This window comes from Eriocheir sinensis, chromosome 57 (genome assembly GCF_024679095.1).
Source record: "Eriocheir sinensis breed Jianghai 21 chromosome 57, ASM2467909v1, whole genome shotgun sequence".
NCBI classification, from domain to species: Eukaryota; Metazoa; Arthropoda; class Malacostraca; order Decapoda; family Varunidae; genus Eriocheir; species Eriocheir sinensis.
In genome coordinates this window covers 6,174,960-6,187,815 of record NC_066565.1, presented here as the reverse complement: position 1 = coordinate 6,187,815, position 12,856 = coordinate 6,174,960, and the positions used below count along the sequence as shown (strand labels likewise).

At 40.7% G+C, this 12,856-nt stretch overlaps 1 non-coding gene and 3 pseudogenes across 1 annotated transcript; all 4 read right to left on the bottom strand.

Annotated features, from left to right (window-relative positions):
- Positions 1 to 737: 737 nt before the first annotated feature.
- On the bottom strand, positions 738 to 917 carry LOC126984952 (U2 spliceosomal RNA; annotated as a pseudogene).
- Positions 918 to 1,097: 180 nt separating this feature from the next.
- LOC126984898 (small nucleolar RNA U3) lies at positions 1,098 to 1,215 on the bottom strand (annotated as a pseudogene).
- An 887-nt stretch (positions 1,216 to 2,102) lies between these two features.
- Positions 2,103 to 2,275, bottom strand: LOC126984959 (U2 spliceosomal RNA; annotated as a pseudogene).
- Positions 2,276 to 2,447: 172 nt separating this feature from the next.
- LOC126984895 (small nucleolar RNA U3) lies at positions 2,448 to 2,645 on the bottom strand. The gene has a single exon (XR_007738197.1). It is a non-coding gene; the product is annotated as a small nucleolar RNA U3 (small nucleolar RNA).
- Between the last annotated feature and the right edge of the window lie 10,211 nt (positions 2,646 to 12,856).

The following is a 12,856-nucleotide window of genomic DNA, read 5'->3' as shown; positions in this document are numbered from 1 at the left end:
AAAATGAAGCTAAATATAAAGTGATGAATCAGTAGGAACACCAAGAACACTTGTATTCATATATAGTATGAGCGAGGCGCAGGGAAGGAATCAGCACTTAAAGAAAAAAAATGCAGCTTCAAGGTTATACTCTCTAGACACGCACCCACACATCTAGCAATACCCAGAGATTAACTATACTGAGTTTGCTCTAATCGATCAGAGACACGCCAGTCCTCGTCGACACACCAACTTGGACGGCTAGATTTCGATCGCCGATAGAGTCGGTCTGTCGGCGCCCTTGCCCGTGCTCCCCCGTGCAAGGAGGGAGCAATTTTTTCCCTCTTAACGGGCCGTCCTCGGACAAGGGTCCGTTTCCCCTAGTGATACTAGGGGATAAATCTTTGCAGATGCTCTAATCGGGAGGGTGATAGCGATAAGTCCAGTTCGTGATCAGGCCGTGGTGAAAAACACACGATGGACTAATACCCGTATTGATCTTGTTTCTTCCACCCCTGGGGAAGTGAAAATGATCCCGGAGTTGCGAGAAGACCGGGCTGATTCCTGACAAAGGTGAAGCAACCTCACAGCATATGGCCCTCATCTTAGCATAATATATGTCAAGTTTCTGGCTATCCCAGACACACGAAATTACAGAGCTGATCCGTGCAAGGCAAAGCTCAAGCATTAACGCATGAATCATGCCTCCTCCATCCACCTTATAACATTATCATTATCGTTTACTGATTCCTCCCCTGGGGGAGTAGACCGATCCCGGAGTTACTGCAATACCGGGCCGATCCGCGGCAAAGGTAGAGCAAGCCCTTAGTCCAAAATTCAGATTAATATCGTAGATCCTACTTGGGTATCGTATCAGATATTAAGCTGATAAGAAAAGATACTACACTTTGATCTTAGCCAAAAGGCCAAGAAGCGCTGTGCCCGCCAACCGAACGCCTCCCTTACCGCCGCCAGCTCCACACAGGCTCACCACAAAATATTCCACCACCCAAATCGGGAAGTCGCAGATATTAGGTATTATTTACTCCCAAACGGGAGGAGTATAAAAAAAAAGGAAGATCCTCTGTAGTCCTCCACCCTCAGCCTGTGCTCGGCCCGCCACGCCCCGCGAACGGGTGGTGGACGGCCTCGTCATCGTGGCGTGAGGTCACTCCAAGTTTCGGTCAGGGAACTTGGCTGTCATACTACAGAAGTGATCCTATGAAGTATGATCATACCTTCCCCGTTCGTTTAAAGTTTAAGTTTAAGTTTATTCAGGTGCGCCTCATGTGGGTGTGGTGGCGGTGACGCATTTGTGTCCCTCGTCACTATGGGTGCTAGGGAGGGGCTCGTTCGTTTCGTTTAAAAGTTTATTGCACAAAACACACAAATACATATACAATAAAAATATATATATATATATATATATATATATATATATATATATATATATATATATATATATATATATATATATATATATATATATATATATATATATATATATATATATATATATATATATATATATATATATATATATATATATATATATATATATATATATATATATATATATATATATATACACATTTGTTGTAAATACTGTACAAAGCGGGCATCAGCCCGCCGGTGTAAGTTTATTCAGGTGCGCCTCATGTGGGTGTGGTGGCGGTGACGCATCTGTGTCCATCGTCACTATGGGTGCGAGGGAGGGGTGACGGGTCATTGGGGTGGAGGCGCCGCCCTGAGCACCTCGAGCAGCAGGTCTGGTGGCGAGCGGTGGACCAGGAGGGCAGCCTTGACCTCCCGGCTGCTCAGCAGGCCGACGGGTGCAGGCTGGGTGGCGGGCTCTGGGGCTGACCTGAGCCGCGCGGTAGCCGGGCAGGACAGCAGGTAGTGCACCAGTGGGCGGCGGCTGTGCCTGCCGCAGTGGGCACACTCCTGCCCCTGGAAACCGTCCTGGAGCTGCTCCCTGGTGCTGTAGCCCAGCCTGACACGCTGCAGCAGAACCCCGTCTGCCCTATGCTGCTGCTGAGCGTCATCCAGGGGGTGGTAGCCGGTGACGATGGAGTACCACGCCGCCTGCTTCTTCCAGCCCTCGTCTATCGATTCCTCCCCTGGGGGAGTAGACCGATCCCAGAGTTACTGCAATACCGGGCCGATCCGCGGCAAAGGTAGAGCAAGCCCTTAGTCCAAAAATCAGATTAATATCGTAGATCCTTCATGGGTATCGTATCAGATATTAAGCTGATAAGAACAGATACTACACTTAGCCAAAACGCCGAGAAGCGCTCTGCCCGCCAACCGAACGCCTCCCTTACCGACGCCAGCCCAACACAGGCTCACCACAAAATATTCATGCTCGAGTGCTCATAACACCCAAATCGGGAAGTCGCAGATATTAGGTATTATTTCCTCCCAAACGGGAGGAGTATCAAAAAAAGGAAGATCCTCTATAGTCCTCCACCACTCAGCCTGTGCTCGGCCCGCCACGCCCCGCGAACAGGTGGTGGACGGTCCTCAAGCCCCTGGCCAGGCCACGGGGCAGCTTCCCGCTCAGGGCCGGACACTTAGCCTCGTCATCGTGGCGTGAGGTCACTCCAAGTTTCGGTCAGGGAACTTGGCTGTCATACTATAGAAGTGATCCTATGAAGTATGATCATACCTTCCCCGGGCCGCTTTTTTTTTGTAGAGGTTTATTGTGCAACTATACAATTTATCTGATGCCCGGGATTAGTATCCATTGCATGCACATGCTCTGATACATAATAAATACACGGGAACAATATGATATAGTTGGACAAAGCGGGCATCGGCCCGCCGCTGTCGGGGGTGTTCGGTGGCGGTGCAGGCTAGCGGCGTGGTGTCGTGGCAGCGCTGTCAGCGCGGGTCACGTCGCCCGGCTGTGCGGGGTGCGGGCGTTGGTCACCGTGGGGGAGGTGCCGCCCGTAGCACCTCGAGGGCCGCGGCGGCCCCCAATACGCTACGGCGCAACAGGTGGCAGGTGAAAATAATTACCTGTGTGCGTTATAACCCCAAGCCGGTGTTGAAGCGGACTTGTGGGGATAAATTATGGAACTAAAGTGGACTTGCTGTATTATCATAAGCAGATTTTGGAATCATAAGCACTGATTTGCAAACAAATCAACATTTTTCGCAAAACATATTATTTAAAAGACTTAGTTACCCTGAAAAGCGCAGGTTTTCTGCCATGGTTGTTAGCTACAACAAAGAACTTTCCACCGCAGTCTGTGCTGTTGTGCAGGTCCGCCGTTCTCAACGCCTAAATCATGAATAACTTTCAATCTGAATTGTATATTGTATTTCTATTGCTGTTAATATTATGATACAACAAGTGTGTATGTGTGTGCTGACGCCGCCAGCTCCACACACGCTCATCAAAATATTCCTCATTCTCCTGACGGTCACTTTGCGATCACTCAGCGGGTCGTGCGGCGGAACCAGCCGCCAGAGATATAATTCGGCTCAGTGTCTCAGAGAGGAAAAGCTAAAGAAGCCCACTAGGAGTGTTTGCAGCATCCCAAAGCTCCGGAAGGACGGCTCCCCGGGCCAGCCGAGCGCCTCTGCGGCTTGGTCTGCTGCCCGCTATACAGGCGCTGAGACGAGGATGACTTCACCCCAACCTTGCTTGTCACTCAAAGAAAGTTTCCACAGGAACCTACTCGCTGAACAAGTACTACGGGGACACCGAGGTACAGGGAACGTCTCTTTTTGCTCATCTGCATAACTGTATTTGTTTGTTTGCACTATGTAAGTTCAAAAAGAAATTTACTACTTTTGTAAATGCAGTAAATAAATTCACTACTACTACCTAACCAAAAATAGTCTCAACCAGCCTAACCTGCCCTGGCCATGCTGGCCTACCCAATGATTAGTATAACCAAAATCTCCCTGGGTGAATCTAAATATATACAGTTGATATGATGATTAGAGCTTAAAGGAAACTAATATTGATAATTCTTTCTTATTGTGTCTGCTTCCTAAACTGTAGTATATATTTAGTGTTCCATATTTATAAGTCTTTAAATGATGATCTTATTTGTCATTATTAATTTATTACTCTATAATCTTTGCTAAATATATAGCGCAATGTATATTTTGCAGAATGCAATATTGAAAGCTACCTTCCCTGTAAACAGAACATCAATTATCAATTATTGTAACAATACTAAATAAATCTAACAGAAATCTACATTCCTTAGTGAACTAAAATAAGGCTAATATAAAAAAAAATGAAAAAATAATATCCACTAAAATGTATGTAAAGTTGGCCTCAGTGCTCATCTGTCACACTGGCCTTTGAGCCTGTAACTAACTAACTAACAAGGAGCATATGCCAGGCTGCGCGCTGCTTCACTCACCCTCCAGCTGCTGCTTTCACTCCCGACAGTCCCTATGAGTGAGCCTCCAAGCAACACTACCCCTTCAGTTAAAATCCCCACTTGGCAGGATCGATCAACTTGTCGAACCATGAGTTATGTGGGCCCCCCTTGGTCTCCTCCGCTCAGGGTTGTCTTGTATGTACAAAAACAACCTTGTTGGAAGGAATGATGTCCTGGAAGTGTGCAACATGCCCATAAAGCCGGAATAAACAGTGACAGGCCTTCATTCAGTTTCATCAAATAATCTCTGGTTCGGCATATCATTCCAGAGATATCCCATGATCCTGTGAAGGCACTTCATACTAAATGCATCAACACATCTCTTTAATTCACATCACTATTTGCAGTGCCCATGTCTCACAGCAATAAAGTAAGAGGGAGACCATAAGCAACTTGAAAATTCAGATTTTTTTTCCTTCTGCATAGGTAACGGCAATGGCATGGCATATATACTTGTGTTGAGTGAGTCCATAACACTATGGGCCAGGTCAATCCATTGAGTGGTTTCCTGGTAAGTCCAACCATTGTTATGCAACACGTTACCAAGTGAGTGGTGAACTCAATCCTCACCACATGCATGGACAGACTGAACTGTGTCATCCATAGCAGAGACATCCACTGCGGGGGGTGGGGAGGAGGGGGTGAAGTTTGACTAACTTAACAGGGAATATGGAGATGAGCGCAGCCTTCTCTGCACACGGAAATGCGCGAAGCATATGACAAATCTAACCTAATATTCCCTAACTATAACTAACTGAACACAATCTGGCCTGATCCCCCCCCTGCCAAAATACAATGTGATAGACTGCACTCAAACTTTATACATACATCAATATTTTGAATTTTTTTTGTGGAAAGCATAACTCGAGAAGTTGACATTTGCAACAGAAATGAGGTACAAAATCATGCAATTCACAACATCTATCACCAGAAAACATGAACCACGTGAGAAAATCATTGGTTGGGTGAAACTGTAAATAGTCCCAATTTTCTTGTATGCCTCTGGGAGGCTCCAAGCTGACAGCTGCCTCATCAGGGGCTGTGCTGCATGGCCACTTCACCTTGTGGGCAGGTGAGTCCTTCCCTCGCCTTCAATGATCCCCGTGGCACCCTCGAGGTGGAGGCTCCGTGCCTGGGGTCCTCCTACAGCGGTGGTGCCTTTTATGGGATGAGGCTCAAACCTAACCCCTGCCTTGCGAGGCATCAATCCTTCAGGGATCTGCTGAGCAGCTGTGGACCACGGCACCCCGCCGCGCGGCTTGGCACACATTTTACTATTATTATTCCTCCTTTGGTGTGCAGCACAGGCAGACTTTCTTGATGGGGCAGGCCAGCACGAGGGTGGCCGCCGCCGCCACCTACCGCCGCCACCGCCACCTACCGCCCCTCTGTTTGGAGGCGATCCTCCCTCCATCTTCCCCCCCACGAACACTATTTACCGCCTGACCTTAACTGTGTCATCTAACAAGTGTCCAGGCAGCGGGGCGTCCCTGGGGGTGACCAAACATACGAGTAATGGGTGAAAATATGTCTGGCTTACCCTCGAGGCTGGCGGTGTCTCGAAGCGGCGGAAGAGACAGGGGCTACGAGGCTACACTTTCTTCTTCTCTCTGTGCGACTCTTTAAAGCTTTATTATTACCAGGGAAAGGAGTTGTTTTGTATATTTAATGTTAAACGATAGTGCTCTTTTAAATTATTCTACTCGACAACGCCAGGATTTTGTAATTCTCTGTTATCCCTAAATTTCTCTCACTCCTTTCTCAGCATTTTTTCCTTCTTCACTTACCTTTCCTTATTATTTTTTTCCTTTATTCCTGTCTCCATTTTTCTTTCCTTCCTTTTACTATTTCTTTCTTCCCTCCTCTTCATTTATCTTTCCTTATTACCTTTTTCTTCTCTATTCCTCTCTTCCTTTATCCTTCCTTCTATCAATTCCTCCTTCCTTCCTTCCTTCCTCTATATTTATCTTTTCTTACCATCTTTATTTTCCTTTATTCCTTTTTTTTCTTCCTTCCTCATTTATCTTTTTTCTATTCCTCTCTTCCTTTATCCTTCCTTCTATCAATTCCTCCTTCCTTCCTTCCTTCCTCTATATTTATCTTTTCTTACCATCTTTATTTTCCTTTATTACTTTTTTTTCCTCCTTCCTCATTTATCTTTTTTCTATTCCTCTCTTCCTTTATCCTTCCTTCTATCAATTCCTCCTTCCTTCCTTCCTTCCTCTGTATTTATATTTTCTTACTATCTTTTTTTCCTTAATTCCTTTCTTTTTCTTCCTTCCTCATTTATCTTTTTTCTATTCCTCTCTTCCTTTATCCTTCCTTCTATTATTTCTTCCTTCCTTTCTTCCTCTTCATTCGTCTCTCCCTTAATTTATTCTTATTTCTATTATTTCTTCCTTCTCTTCCTTCCTTCCTCTTCATTATTTCCTTACTATCTTTTTTTCCTTTATTCCTCTTCCTTTATCCTTATTTCTTCCTTTTCTTCCTTCCTCTTTATTCACCAAAAGGACCTACGAGGCGATACAGGTCAAAGGAGAAAAAAAAATAGCCCCTGTATCAAGAGACTCTACAAGTACACCCACTCTGGAACACCTGGAAAATGCAAATCAATGAACTGGAATGCTCGTTTTATTCTTCTTATTGTGACTTTTGATCTAGGTAACATTTCTCTTTCAATTGTACCCACTCTGGAATGCCTGGAAAATGCAAATCAATGAACTGAAATGCTTGTTTTATGCTTCTTATTATGACTTTTGATCTAGGTAACATTTCTCTTTCAATTGTACCCATTCTGGAATGCCTGGAAAATGCAATCAGTTAACTAGAATGCTTGTTTTCTACCTCTTAGTGTGACCTTTGATCTAGGTAATATTTTTCTTTCAATTCTACATTACTCTGAAATACCTGGAAAATGCAAACCAATTAACTAAAATGCTCATGTTTTACATCTTTTTGTGGCTTTTTATCTAGCTAACATTTTTTTTCCAGTTGTACCTACTCTGAAACACCTGGAAAATGCAAATCAGTTTACTAGAATTCTCGTTTTCTTCCTTTTATTGTGACTTTTCCTGTAGCTGATGTTGTTCAATTCTTCAACCACGCTCAACTACACCTTAGCCCCGTAGACATCTCTTTGGTGTGGAGACACAGTACATTTACAAGATTAAACTTGACTTTATTACTTTTTATACACCTCGAGAAGCCCACGGCTGACTAGTAGTTAATACATAAAAGGAAAAATATTCTCCATGGCTAGGGCACCATACCCACGGCCTCGTCAGGACACACCAAGCACGGGCTGATAACAGTGTGAGCAAGGCCGGCCTTCCTTCGCAGCCTCCACCACCCTAGGGCTGACACGTGTTCTCCATTTAAATAGAATGAGTATTAATTCTTTCGTAGCCTTGATCTTCAGACACTTACTTTCGACAACTTTAAAACATGTTGTAACTCATTTATTTTTAGTATACCATTTACTACACATTCGCTTATTGACTGTGACTAAAATGACGAGTGTTAGTAATTATTTGGTAACCTTGACCTTCAGACACTTGCTTTCAATAACCTTAAAACATGACTCATTTCTTTTTACTAAAATGTTTACGACTCATTCACTAATCGCCTTCAACTAAAATGATGAGTGTTAGTATTTGGTAACCTTGACCTTCAGACACTTGCTTACAATAACCTTAAAACATGACTCATTTCTTTTTATTATAATGTTTACGACTTAATTATTCACTAATCGCCTTCACCTAAAATGATGAGTATTAGTCATTATTTGGTAACCTTGATCTTCAGACACTTGCTTTCAATAACTTTTAAACATGTTGCGACATTTCTTTTTACTATAATGTTTATGACTCATTCACTAATCACCTTCAACTAAAATGATGAGTATTATTAATTATTTGGTAACCTTGATCCTCAGACACTTGCTTTCAATAACTTTTAAACATGTTGCGACATTTCTTTTTACTCTAATGTTTATGACTCATTCACTAATCACCTTCAACTAAAATGATGAGTATTAGTAATTATTTGGTAGCCTTCATCTTCAGACACTTACTTTCAAAAACTTTAAAGCATGTTTTGACTTTTCTTTTTATTATAACGTTTACAACTTTTCTGCTTATCGACTTTGACTAAAATGACGAGCGTAAATTCTTATCCAATATTGATCTTTGGACAGACTTACTTTAAACAACTTTCTAACCTGCTTATTTTTACTATAACATTTACGACAAATCTGCTTATTGACTTCAACTAAAATGACGAGCATAATTTCTTTGGAAACATCGCTCTATGGACATCTATTTTTAACAACTTTTTTAATATGTTGTGTGACTCATTTCATTACAACATATTTACTTACTTTTACTTTAACATTTATGACAACTGCATCTTGACTTACTAAAATGTCGAGTATTGATTCTTTGGTAATATATGTCTTTGGACACTTGCTTTAAACAACTTTTTAGCCGGTTCTGATTTTCATTTTCTTCTGACTTCTTTGCTTTTACTTTTCAACGCTTACAGTTTATTCATTTACCGACTTTGACTAAAATGCTGAGCATTAATTCTTAGGTAGACTTGATTTTTTGGACACTTCAAAAAATTGACAACTTTTTCATGTGACTCATCTTTACAACTTACTCATTTTTACTTTTCAATGCTTAAAACTTATTCGCTTATTGACCAACTAAAATGATGAGTACTAATTATTTGCTAGTCTTGATTTTTGGAGACTTTAAAAAAAATGTTAACCTTTTTCGTGTGACTCATATCCTTACAACTTACTCATTTTTATTTTCCAATGCTTAAAACTTATTCGCTTATTGACCAACTAAAATGATGAGTACTAATTATTTGCTAGCCTTGATTTTTGGACACTAAAAAAAATGTTAACCTTTCTCGTGTGACTCATATCCTTCCGGCTTTCTCATTTTTAGTTCACTGCTTATGACTTATTCACTTATCGACTTTAAGACATTTACTCATCGACTTTATGACATTTGCTTATCGACTTTATGACATTTACTTATCGACTTTATGACATTTACTTATTGACTTTATGACATTTACGTATCAACTTTATGACATTTACGTATCAACTTTATGACATTTACTTATCAATTTTATGACATTTACGTATCAACTTTATGATATTTACTATCAACTTTATGACATTTACGTATCAGCTTTATGACATTTACGTATCAACTTTATGACATTTACTTATTGACTTAATGACATTTACTTATTGACTTAATGACATTTACTTATACACTTATGAAATTTACTTATCGACTTTATGACATTTACTTATCGACTTTATGACATTTACTTATCGACTTTATGACATTTACTTATCGACTTTATGACATTTACTTATCGACTTTATGACATTTACTTATCGACTTTATGACATTTACGTATCGACTTTATGACATTTACTTATCAACTTTATGACATTTACTTATCGACTTTATGACATTTACTTATCGACTTTATGACATTTACTTATCGACTTTATGACATTTACGTATCAACTTTATGACATTTACTTATCAACTTTATGACATTTACTTATCAACTTTATGACATTTACTTATCGACTTTATGACATTTACGTATCAACTTTATGACATTTACTTATCGACTTTGACATTTATTTTTCAACTTTATGACATTTACTTATCGACTTTATGACATTTACGTATCAACTTTATGACATTTACTTATCGACTTTATGACATTTACGTATCAACTTTATGACATTTACTTATCGACTTTATGACATTTACTTTTCGACTTTATGACATTTGCTCATCGACTTTATGACATTTACTTATCGACTTTATGACATTTACTTAACGACTTTATGACATTTGCTCATCGACTTTATGAGATTTACGTATCAACTTTGACATTTACTTATTGACTTAATGACATTTACTTATTGACTTAATGACATTTACTTATTGACTTAATGACATTTACTTATACTTATGACATTTACTTATCGACTTTATGACATTTACTTAGCGACTTTATGACATTTACTTATCAACTTCATGACATTTACTTATCAACTTTATGACATTTATATACATACGGACGATGTGTTCACATGGCGACGCCATTGCAATATGAGCAGCGTTGCCAACGATCCGGTTAGCAATGATACGCTAGGTGAGACCAGGTCCACCACGCGTGGGTTTTTTTTTTGTTTTTTTTTGGAACACGCACCTTAACCTAATACTATTTCCGATGGTACAATAGGTTAGCGATGGTACGCTTAGTTAGCCATTAGCCCACGCATGTGAGACCAGGTCCACCACGCGTGGTTATTTTTTTTTTTGGAACACGCACCTTTACCTAATACTATTTCCGATGGTACGTTTGATTAGCTATGGTACGGTTAATTTGCCATTAGCCCACGCATGTGAGACCAGGTCCACCACGCGTGGTTATTTTTTTTTTTTTTTAGAACACGCACCTTTACCTAATACTATTACCGATGGTACGCTTGATTAGCGATGGTACGCTTAGTTAGCCATTAGCCCACGCATGTGAGACCAGGTCCACCACGCGTGGTTATTTTTTTTTTACAACATGCACCTTTAAGAGGGGGGGGTTAGCAGGGGGTGGGAGGGAGGAAAAATTCCCTAAATTTAGGGAATTTCCCTAGATCTAGGGAGTTTTTATCCCCCCCCCCCACACACACACACACTAATACGCGAATGCGACGGATTTCGTGTCCCCCACCCAAACCCCGCATTCCCACCAGGTCCCCAGGCTTGTATGGGGGGGAGGGGGGAGTATGGGCAAACACTAGAATATTACCATAAAATATAATGACTAATATGTATATAAGTGAAATAAGTATTTATATTTATATTGCTGTAAGATTGTAAGTAGAATAAAGTAATTTAGAGTTAATATGTTCTTTGACCAGAGTGTTTAGGAACTATAGTTAAAATGAGATCATATGAAACTATATACGAGAATACATTGGCATTAGTATGTAGGGGTTAAAATTCGTATAGCCTTTGACCAAGGTACTCTGCTAGTTTTCTCTTAAATACTGTTAAGGATGTTGACAGGATAACTGTGTCTGGCAGGCTATTCCACAAAGCAATCACTCGGACTGAGAAGTATCGCCTACGTATTTCTGTGTTGCTGTGGGGTAGAAATATGTAACAGTGAAAGAGTTCTTGGAGGGCATGTGGCGTGCAAGATGTAGGGAATGATATCTTGCCCCGAGAACATAGCCTTTCCGCATGTTTTGTTTTCTTTTTACAGGAGCTGCCGATACAAAGGCCTGGCTGGTGAGAAATCCCGAGCCACCTGTGACATCAAGATCAATATCAAGATCAACTGTTAATTTCTGTTTCCAATGAATACACAATTACATATTTTAATTTTTATAGCTTCTATAATATAAACAACCTAATAAACATATATTTCACTCGTTATCTCATGAATTACCACGTATTTTTAAAAGATAATGATCGTGCAATGTTTCGGACACTGGGCTGGACGCTAGAAGAAGAATTATGACTAATTTTATGACAGAAAACGTCTCCTCCGTATGACACCCGTAACTTATTATAAATAAGGCCCCAAGAGTCTGACTCACCGAGTTGCCACTGGCCGGTGTGGAGGGTCCAGATTGATACAGGCTTATTGAAGTTATTGTAGAATTTTTCTCTACTATCCTATTGCCCATGGGACATGGGACATGTAGATAGCTGTCATTAGTTATGTAGCATTGATTTTTTTTTTCTTCTCACCCCCTCAAAAAGATTAATCGCGACGTCCGTCATGGAGCTTTGGCTCGACGGACCATAGCTATTGTATTTACCGTTGAATGATTGTAAAACTTTCTTTCAAATATGTTAGCAATAAACCTTTACTTACTTACTCACTTACTTACTTACTTACTTACATTTATGAGTACAGTAGTGCGGCGTCTTCCGGAGTCATGAAGGTATTTTTCAATGAAAAATATTCATGAATACTTTCAAGAAGTATTCGTATTTCTATTTGATTTAAAACCTTTTCAGTGTATTAGAATTCGTATTCGTGTTCGTTGGAATTTTAAGTATTCGAACACAACTTTTATATTGACTCCACCCTTGATTACACGAGCCATGATTGATTATAAAGCCGATTCGTGCAAGGCCAAGACACTCACACGGATTACATACCTCCCAGATCCACAGTATAACATTATAACGAGTGTTTATTCTTCCCCTGGGGGAGGGGGCCGACCCTGAAGGTACTGCAACACCGGGGCGATCCCCGGCAAAGGTGAACTGATCTACGGCAGATGGAGCATGGACCCAATATTTAGGCAAGGGTTATAAATACCGGGCCGATCTCCGGCAAACTTTCTTCTTTATTTTACATCTTGCATAGTGCAAATAATTTACAATTATGTTCACGAGTGGGCAGTGGCT